Genomic DNA, 11,158 nt, shown 5'->3' with positions numbered 1-11,158 from the left:
TGTCCAAGTTTGGATTTTTAGTAACATTTTTACTTGTTTTGGTTACATGTGACATTAAAACTCTCAGCCCTCCAACTAAAAGCCTTAAATCTTAAATACTCTCACATCATTAATCCTTGAGAATCAGTAAAAGTGATGCTAATACTGCAAATTATTGGCGAGACACTGCAGGTAAATAGGGTAAAAATATTAACTAATAGTTATCATCTTACTTACCCAGTTAATTGATTACATTGTGATAATTGAAAACATTTTTTATGTTACAAGTTTTCTAAAATGTTATGTTTAAATATGCAAATAAGGCAATATTTAATTAAATATGCGCTAATTTGCATAAAAATCTGAACACTGGATGAAGTCAGTTTCATAATTTTTTTTACATATTAGAATCAAATGTTTTTACAGAGGGAATTTTGGGTATCTCTTTTTGTCACTCCACAATTCAGAAAAAATCTTTCAACAGCCAGAAAACAAAATATTTTCACAATTTTGGGGGGAATGAAATGTTGTATATAATCAAGCAAATTCGATATGAACAAATCCCTCTGTAAAGACCTTCAGAATTTAGACAGGGATAAAAATGTAAAGTTTGGTGTGTGTAAGTGCTACTGAAGTGGAGATTTATGGCTCAGTGTAGGAGAAAAAACTCTTTTTGAGAAAATGGCCTTTAAAACGGTTTAGCAAGGCCGTTATAATCCACTTCAGTCTCTTGAGCATCAACGGCTTTGTTAAAGGTCTTTATGAAGAATGAAGAATTTCAGAAACCTGCATTGAAGGTGTATATTTACACAGGGAAGGGCTTCAAACTAGTAACAGTGCCTGAATTACTAACCTAGATTATTTCTACTAACAGCCTATAAACTGCCTGACCCTTCTGGAAAGTCGAAGAAAATCTTAGAAAGTCTAGTCCTGTTGTTACATCATGTATTTTAACATGACATGGGACACTTATTTGTTCAGTTTGTTTTTTTTAAATAAGATTGAATTACTCAAATGACAGTAAAATGGCTTTTGAAATCTAATTCCCGTAAAAAAAAAAAAAAAAACTAAATTAAATTAAAACATTACATAAAAAAAACTAAAACTAAAACAGATGACAAAAAAAAAACACTAAAACTTCAACTACAATTAAAATGGAAAATATAAAAATTCAAATGCTCATGTTAAACATTAATAATAAAGTGTTATTTGAATGATACACTCTCAGAAAAAAGTTACAAAAGTTGTCACCTTTTCAAAAAGTGCACCTATGTACTTTACCTCTAAAAGGTGCATATTAGTACCTTAAATGTATAAATTAATTCCTCTAGCTAAGATGTGTATCCAGCTACTCAAACCTTAAATGCTGTTATACAACCCTTTCCTCTTCTGTCAATCCAGATGAATGGTTGATCTTTTTGGATCTAAACTTTGCAGGACAGCGGATCTGCTCCTTCTATTTCTATGTTGAAATCCTCTTTGAAGACCTATTTTTATTCTTTGTTTCAACTCTTTTTGAGGGTGTACATTTTCATTTGTCCACTTGGTTGAGTTTAATATTTAGTCTAGTCTTTTATTTTGTTTTAATTCTGTTGTATATTTCCTGTACATCAACTTCTGTTGTTTTTCAATGTGCTTTATAAATCAATAAACTAAACGAAACGAAAAGAAACTTGAGAATCAAATCCACACTTGATTTTTTTTTCACCCCAATACAGATATAGCCGTGTAAAATGTTGTTTAATAAAACAGTCTTCACTATAATTATAAAAAAGATACACTCTAAAAAATGCTGGGTTAAAAATGGACAAACCCAGCTATTGGGTTGTTTTGCCCCAGCGGTTGGGTTGTTTTGACGCAGGGTTTGGGTTGTTTTGACCCAGCGGATGGGTTGTTTTGACCCAGCGGATGGGTTGTTTTGACCCAGCGGATGGGTTGTTTTGACCCAGCGGATGGGTTGTTTTGACCCAGCGGATGGGTTGTTTTGACCCAGCGGATGGGTTGTTTTGACCCAGCGGATGGGTTGTTTTGACCCAGCGGATGGGTTGTTTTGACCCAGCGGATGGGTTGTTTTGACCCAGCAGTTGGGTTCAAAACAACCCAATAGCTGTTTCAAAACAACCCAATAGCTGTTTCAAAACAACCCAATAGCTGTTTCAAAACAACCCAATAGCTGGGTCAAAACAACCCAACCGCTGGGTCAAAACAATCCAATAGCTGGTTCAAAACAACCCAACTTTTTCTGAAGTGTTTTTTGCAATGGCTATTTATAATTTACAGCCAGGTCTTGTTTCTTCATGACTTCTTCATGAAATACTCTTCAGGACCACTGACACTATAAATACCACTGATGTTTTTTCCTAATACGTATACAGAGGTTGTTTTATGTAGTATACAGTATTTCATAATCCTCCTACTTAATGAGAGTGTCATAATCAGAGTTCCTTGAAAGATGGGCAGAGTAAATTAATGATCTGGGAGTGACCTATTGTGAAACCAAGCACCACACCCCCTCCATCGCTTATCCCTTATATATCTGTCATGAGTTATATATTAATTCTCACTGGTGTGGGTGAGGGTGTGTGATCCCAGGTCCTTTCCGTGACTGTAGAGGCAATGTCATGCTTTATAAATGCAGACTATTCACAGACCATACAATGCAGAGTAAGTAAGTTCTCATGCCAGTGGCCTAACTTTGTTGTAAAAAGTGGGTGGGACAGGAGTGAGTAGGGTGTTATTATTAGGCGCGAGATAGACTATAGAATAAACAGCCTACACTCTAAAAAATGCTGGGTTGTTTCAACCCAACTTTGGGTCAAATATGGACTAACCCAGCTGTTGGGTTAAATTTTTACATTAAAATTTTAACCCAAAAGTTGGGTTAGTCCATATTTGACCCAAAGTTGGGTTGAAACAACCCAGCATTTTTTAGAGTGTAGTAATTATTTCGTCTTATTGTATTTGAGCTCCCCTGGATGCGAGCATACAGTAGGTTCATGCCTAGAATGCCTCACTAGTCTGCTGGAAAATGCATGTAAACAGAGCGCAAATAAGTTTAAGAACAATACTTTATTTTCAGGCTAAATAATCTTAAATACACTCTAAAAAAATGCTGGGTTAAATATAACCCAGCGTTTTGTAGATAGGGGACAAACCCAGCGGTTGGGTTGTTTTGATCTCAACCGCTGGGTCAAAACAACCCAATAGCTGGGTTTGTCCCTTTTTAACCCAGCGCTGGGTTATATTTAACCCAGCATTTTTTAGAGTGTATACAGTTCAGAGTGAATCAAGTAAAAAAAAAAAATTTTTACAGTGATAATACAGTGATATTTACAGTGATTAAAAAACAGGAAGCAATAAAGGTGTTTCAGAGGCTAGTTTAGTACAAATAGACCACACACTATGAGTGCTTCTTTAACTTTGGGCACTTTTTTTGTCCCAGGGATTGATTTTTAGTAACATTTTTGACTTGTGTTTATTTATTTAGTTAGTTAGTTACGTGTGACATTGGAATTAAAACCTATCCTGGAAACTTTTTACAGCCCTATTGTCGTAGTGTTGAAATATATAACAGGAATAATAATAAAAAAGGTCTCATTTGATCACATTCTTAATCTACAGTGGGTACGGAAAGTATTCAGACCCCCTTAAATTTTTTGGACTTTTGTCATAATTTAAACGACTTGTAATAAATTTGACTTATCTCATAATTATAACTTACTATCTCATCATTTCTATTTATGTCACTTAGCATCTCATAATTTAGACTTTTTGTCATAATTACGATTTTTGTCATAATATGACTGTTATTAATTATGACTTTAGACATAATAATGACTTATGTCTTAATTCCATTGTTTGTAATCATTTCAGCTGCTCTAATTTTCATTTAATTTTGTAATTATGACTTAGAAGCTCATAATTAAGACTTTTTTGTCATTTTTATTTTATGACTTTTAAGTCGACTTCGTGACATCATAATTTCAACTTTTTATGACATAATTTCAGCTTTTTATCTCATAAATATGACATTTATCTCATAATTATGATTTACCAAAGCATGATTTTTTTTCTTATATGGCAGAAATGGCTTTCTGTAGTCTCCAGTGCACTTTTTGAAAAGGTGACTTATGAGGTTTTGTTTTTAGTCAAGTCACCTTTGTCTATATAGCGCTTTATACAATACAGATTGTGTCAAAGCAGCTTTACAGTGTTAAACAGGAAAAACATGTGCTGAAAATGCAAGAGGACAATAGAAAACAGTCAGTTTATCAGCTAAAGTCAGTTCATTGTTGATTCAGTGATATCATCATCCAGCTCAGTTCAGTTCTCTTCAAATAGTGTCTGTGCATTCAAGTCAACAATGTTGCCAGAAATTATGTCCCCAACTAAGCAAGTCGAAAGGCGACAGCTGCAAGGAACCAAAACTCCATCGGTGACAGAAATGGAGAAAAAACCTTGGGAGGAACCAGGCTCAGTCGGGGGGCCCAGTTCTCCTCTGGCCAGACCAAACCAGCATGCTGTGGTTTAATTCCAGGCTGCAGCACACGTCAGACTGAGCAGAGGACTCGTCTGTTTCTCATGGTCTTGAGCCGATGGTCGACGAGGTCTTCACAGGGGATCTGTCTCTAGGGTTCGTCTAGCTGACATGGTCTCCACTGACATTCAGGACTGTAGGGGTCGTCTCTAGGTGCTGCTCCACCATCTGATCTGGATACTGACTGGGTCTGGGTGACTACGGTCGTTTTGTATGCTGTATTTGTAGGCAGCAGGCAGCGAGTTTCCTCTTGAAATTGTTTCCATCCAGAGGAAAGAGAGAACGACTTGAGCTGTTATTTAATTTAAGCAGTAATTTAACCACAGGCGCTCACACACCCGTCACTTTTACTGTATCTAACATCACATGCACTCATGTTAAAACGCATTATGATTTCCCCCCCCCATACCTCATGGTTAATAAGGGCTCAACGGCTCCTGGAGCTCAATGTAGGACACAGCAAGCAAATGCACAAGGTAATAGCTCTACTATATTTAAATTTGAATAGAAATGTTCTTGTTGACCCTTTGGTGCCCATTAAGTAAAGATGGGAGGATCCAGCTCAAATGCACCAGCCGAGCAACTACCATGCAAACATGCATGCATGCAGATCTCTCTCCAGGTGTTACAGACCTCTGGCTCTGCTCTGTGGGTGCTCTTCTGTAGTGCACATTCGAGCTGAAGGACGGCCGGTGCCCTGCACCTCTTCAGGTGCCAGTGATGGATGTCATGACTAATTTTAAACACCCTGAACTAAATCACCACAGTTACCATCTCTCATGTTGCTGGAAGTGGAGCACAGTTCAGCCTTTTAGAGAGCACCTGGACTGCACTATATTACCGTTATAACACACACACAAATATCAGACTTTCTTTTTCCTGCTAATTTATTCATATCATTACTCTTATGTGCTACAATCAAACAAGACAACACAAATGAATCTGTTATTTGGTAGGTAGAAGCTATAAACATGGACATGTTGTATAACATGCCCTCAACAACCTTGTTCTTCATCATCTGCCCAATAACCTTAAAAAGCAACAGCACAGAATAGGAGAGTATATGAACATATATTTAAAATGAAGACAGAAGACAGTTTTCATTTAAAGAAAACAAATGAAGCCACTTCTAGATAAAATATTGCAGCACTAGTTAAATAATGTCTGTTTCCTTCTAGAGGAGATTTTTTATTTAATTCAAGAAAACACAAAGAAACACTGATGGGAGGCTGAAAAAGTGCAAGTTTCTCACAATTGTCTTTTTTGTCATATTTATGATTTTTATATCATAAATATGACATTTGTCTCATGATTATGATTTATCAATGCATGATGTTTTTCTTTTGTGGCAGAAACGGCCTTCCATAGTCTCCAGTGCACTTCCCATGAGTGTTTGTGTGGTGCACCGAGGTGCTGCCTCTCTAATGAGGTTTTGTTTTTGGTTAGTATGCGGTCTGTGCACAAACACATATATATTGAAATCAAGAAAACGAAATTATTCATGAGATGACCCATTTAAGAATAAGTGATGGAATCACACTTCTTTTTGAAGGACACGTCACCATGACACATCTCCTTGTTGACAACAGTGTAGAGTAAAAGTAAAAGTACACAATTTTTAAACTACTCAAAAAAGTACAATTTCTGATAAAAACTACTTTATTACAGTAACGTGAGTATTTGTAATTCGTTACTTCTCACCCCTGCTTGTTTCATTCTTGAATGAATTAGCGTTTTTAAACAAATCACCTGAGTGAATGATTCAATGACTCTATCATAATGAATATTTTTTAACCAACTGGTTCAGTGAATCATTCAAATGACTTACTCATAAAGACAGTCACTTGTCGCCACCTACTGGTGTAACAATGCAACCTGCAGAAAGAGTCACTGAAAAGTCCCCTCTTTGTTTGCAGAAAGTAATAATAAGTCCTGCTGACACACATTCAATGACATTTTCCAAAGCGTATTCATCTGATAAGGAACTCTCATTCATTCCCTGTAAAAAGTGTAATGCCACCACTGCACAGTATGTCTTATTTCCCAGCTGTTTATAATTCTTGCTTGTATGGCAGCTTGCTGAGAACATTGTGTTTGCTCTAGATGATTTGAAAACTGATGTCTTTCCATATTCAGAGGCATTCGAGGCATAACAATGCTCCATAAGTGTTAGAGAGATGAGAGAATGAAAAAAGTGGCTCTTGGCACCTACACAGAATAAAATTAACATTTCTGCAGCATCTCTGGTGTGACGGTAAACAGCCACAATGTGTCGGCTGTCTCAATGGATTTAGTTATATCCGTGCGCTCATGACTGAAATAGTTTTAAAGGCTTTCTGAGTTTCTCTAACACAGTTGGGAAGAAATGTGGCTGTTTTGATTAGTATCTCTTTTTGGAGATTTGCAAATTTTGGTACTGGTTCATCTCATTTTTAAAGGCAATTTTATTTTCTATTTTGTTGGTGCTATGCCATAAAATACAGTATGTGCAGATATTTTAGTATGACTTCAAAGAGCTGTCAATGTGCAATATATCAGTGGTTCCCAACTGGAAGTGTGTGGAAAAAATGCTAAATGCAAATAAAAATGCAGCTAAGCATATAATTATGATTAGTTAGGATGAAAAAAATAAACAGGAGGAGAAATGCATTTTGCAACACTTGCTGAGATTGTGTAAAATATGATTTAGGGAAGCTGTTGACATGGCATGACCCCTTTGACACCTGAATATTACATGCAAGATTCATCTTTTGTATCTCTTTGATTCTATGAAGGACATTCATTAATGCTGTTGCCATGGTGAATTAGAATAATTGAGTGGGTTTGAAATGCACATTAAGATGAGATGATTCACAGGAGGGTTATAGAGTGGCTCTCGCAGAGTCAACCTGCCATGAACATCTCTATCTCTGTGATTAGGCGTCAGGATCACCTTCCCCTCTCCATCTCATTACACTGCATCTTATTTAAATCAGACATTTGCACACAGATCACAATGCATGCCATTTTGAAAATTTAGTTGACATTTTACTCAGAAAACAACCACCCAGATATCAGAGAATGTTCTTTTAAGATTCTTAACAACATTAATAGAATGTTTGTTCTAAGTTATCTGTTATACACAGTTATCAGCATACACTGCTTTTAAAACAGGCATTTCAAATGCGGATTTTGGCTTTTTCCTCATTCTAGTAACATACTGTCTGTTCTCAGCTGCTATAGTCTGAGACATTATCATTCACTGATAGTCGTCTGTGATGCTGCATTTACTAGTGATTGTAAGCAACTCGTGTTTACAGACTGGATTTGTTTCCATGTGCATTAGAATGAAGCATTTCTCTGTTTATATGGCCTCTGCTGGAAGCGTTTTCACATGCAGTCATTTGTCTCCATTAGTGCTGCCAAACACACTGGCTAATGAAGCCGGATTGCTTTCATTGCCACAGACTGTTGTGGCGGCTTTCTCTTTATTTGCTCTCTTCCCTTGAGAACATTTCCGTTATCATCTCTGTGGTGTGTGAGTGTTTCCCTTTTATTAATTCCATCTAATTTCTATAAAATATGGAAGGTCATACTGAGGAAAGCTCACGTTGAGCCAATAATGATGCATCCATATGAACAGATTGGGTTTCATAACACTCTGATGTTGAATTCTATTTCTGTGCCGTAATTGTTCGTTATTAGATGTCATATTGATGTTACAGCCGACAAACAAAGACTTATTGCGTGCATTTCCCATCCAGATATTTGTCTAGTTTTACTCAAGCTGCAAATAGCGGCACTAAAATGCTCCTTTATGTAATATGTGAAAAAGCAATAGAAAAGTATGTGCCATTCTCGGCCTCTCAAGTGCAATTACTGTGCCAGTGAAATACCAGCTGTCATGCTGCTGTTATGAAGGCAGGGAACACATAAAAGCAGCACCATTAGGAGACCAATAGAAAACTGACCTTACCCACACACACACATATCACCCAACATCAGGACTCCAGAGTGCTTATATGACTTAATGAATCTGGTTTCCTCTCACTCAGTCCTGCTTAGACATCAATGCTATTCTGAAGAGGCTTTATAAGCGATAGCGAATAGCGATGATGAATCAGGTGATGTTTTGTTGTTGGTTTGTCTCACTCTCAATGCTGGAACGCTCAGGAGCCACAAAGCAAGATCCCTTTAGTTTCAATTTAATTCAGTTTTAGTTCATTTTAATAGTAATTCTTATATGTGACCCTGGACCACAAAACCAGTCATAAGGGTCGATTTTTCGAAATTGAGATTTATACATCATCTGAAAGCTGAATAAATAGCTAAATCTAAAGCTTTCCATTGATGTATGGTTTGTAAGGATAGGACAATATTTGGCCGAGATACAACTATTTGAAAATCTGGAATCTGAGGGTGCAAAAAAAATCAAAATATTGAGAAAATCACCTTTAAAGTTGTCCAAATGAAGTTCTTACCAATGCATATGACTGTTTTAATATATTTACAGTAGGAAATGTACAAAATATCTTCATGGAACATGATCTTTACTTAATATCCTAATGATTTTTGGCATAAAAGAAAAATCGATAATTTTGACCCATACAATGTATTTTTGGCTATTGCTACAAATATACCCCAGCGACTTAACACTGCTTTTGTGCTCCACGGTCACATATAATAATGAGGCAAAGAAACAATGTTTGGAATGCCTTAAGACCTTATTTTTTGTGTAACTTTACACATGAAGAAAAGTCCATAAAAACAAGGCCCAATGTGTTGTGTTAATATAAAGGAATGTTTTACCTGCATTTTTAATTACATTTATTGCATTGTATTGTGTTTTAGGATTAAAGGAAATGTTTGTAAACTTAACAGAAAAATTCTCTCCTGGGAGAAAATTAAGCTAATTTATGTCTGCATTGGACAGCAGAATCTCAACATCATGTGATCTACAAAAATGACTCGAATACACTGTACTGCTCTAAAATTTTACATCTTACATCCTCATGTAAGCTCAGTGTCAACTTCAGCTCATCATGAGCATCCAGTTCATTTGCTTTTCATTATATAAATAAGTAAATTATAATGTTATCAATATGAATTATACATATTTTATTTTTATGAATATATATATTATCATTCATTCATATATTATTCACAAAATAATATTTACCTAAAAACATCAAGGGACTCCTGATGAAAACTGGCTTTTTGCTATGTACAGTATTTAGATTGATTTGAATGTTTGTTAATGTACATTGTCCTTTTTTAAATGAATATATAAAAAGAATATTCAGAGCAGTTTTTTGGCAAGATAATTGACCAGAGCAGATTTCTGAAAGTCTAATATTGCTTTTGCTCCTCTTTTATAAATGTACAAATGTATAACATACTTCATACTTTCACTTATATTGGAAGCATATTAATTGTAAATTTAAATCAGAGTTCAGCTGGAACTGCAGAACAGCAGCGAGGGTTGTTCATTTCAAGCATGGCTTCACCTCACTCTCTCTTTCTGTCATCTTTGCACCTGTTGTTAATGCCCGCTTGTGAGCGGTGAGTGCTCTGGGTCTTGGCATCTCACAACTGGCATTTATGAACAGTCACACAAATGGCTTTCAGGAGCAGAGAGAAGAGGACTGCGTGCCAGTAAACCGACTCTATAGCTGCCATCACTCAACATGAAACAGTGTAATGAAATCCCATCTGCTGCAGCTCTGAAACACGGCCAGAGATAATGCATGCGATTAGTGTGCTTTTGTGCACTTTACAACACCAGCAAGACCATTCTTCAAGACAATAAGTAGAAAGTAAAGTTTTGTGCTTGTAAGATTGAACTCGTCTAGATACACAAACTCCAAAGTTGCAAGGTGTGCAGCATTGTAGGAAAGAGGAGTAGATATTATATTTTAACATTTTGAATGAATCTATAACATATTCAAGCGATTTTCATGTATAACGAATTCATGCAGAGTAATTTCATATGCTACACGGCAAAATACTTTTTAGAAAACAATATAATAAGTAAATGTATCTTGATTAAGCACTGATTGGCTGATTGATTTAATTATTTATTTTAGATATCTGTAATGAAAAACAAAACAGCCATATGCAAAAATAGCAATGACTTTCGAATAAATAAATTGTGCGACCATCTGAACATTTCTTTGTTGAATCAGGCTTTTTAAAATCCTGTTCCTTTTGTTTCAAGTTTGTTGCTTTCTCAGGACTATAGAGCATGTGCCTGGACCTTTTCATTACCATTTAATCACTAACTCATTAACACAGTGCGGCTGTCTATTAGGCCAATCAATTTTCTTATTGATCAATTAAGCGCTGAGACCAAAATATAATCTCAAAACAGCCAACGCTGTGAGCCGCAGGTCATGCTATAACGTGAAAGCCAACGCCAGTCAGGATCCAGTCCAAAGACAAGCTCTAAGAAAATCTATATTCTCTATTTGAGCTTTAAATCGTGTTTTCTAAAGCTTTACTGTGTGGAAAGCATGAAGACGTTTGACTGCATTCAATGGCACCTTCAAGGTTAGCAGCTGCTAAAGTGCTGGCCTTGCCCTTCACTGTAAGAGAGAGACATTTAAATCCGCCAGACTACATCTGCAATAAAACGCTGCTTTTAAAAGCACACATCGCTGATTG

This window comes from Sinocyclocheilus grahami, unplaced genomic scaffold (genome assembly GCF_001515645.1).
Source record: "Sinocyclocheilus grahami isolate Dianchi unplaced genomic scaffold, SAMN03320097.WGS_v1.1 scaffold517.1, whole genome shotgun sequence".
Lineage (NCBI taxonomy): Eukaryota > Metazoa > Chordata > Actinopteri > Cypriniformes > Cyprinidae > Sinocyclocheilus > Sinocyclocheilus grahami.
The sequence above is the reverse complement of the archived record's forward strand: the minus strand, read 5'-3'. Positions refer to the sequence as shown.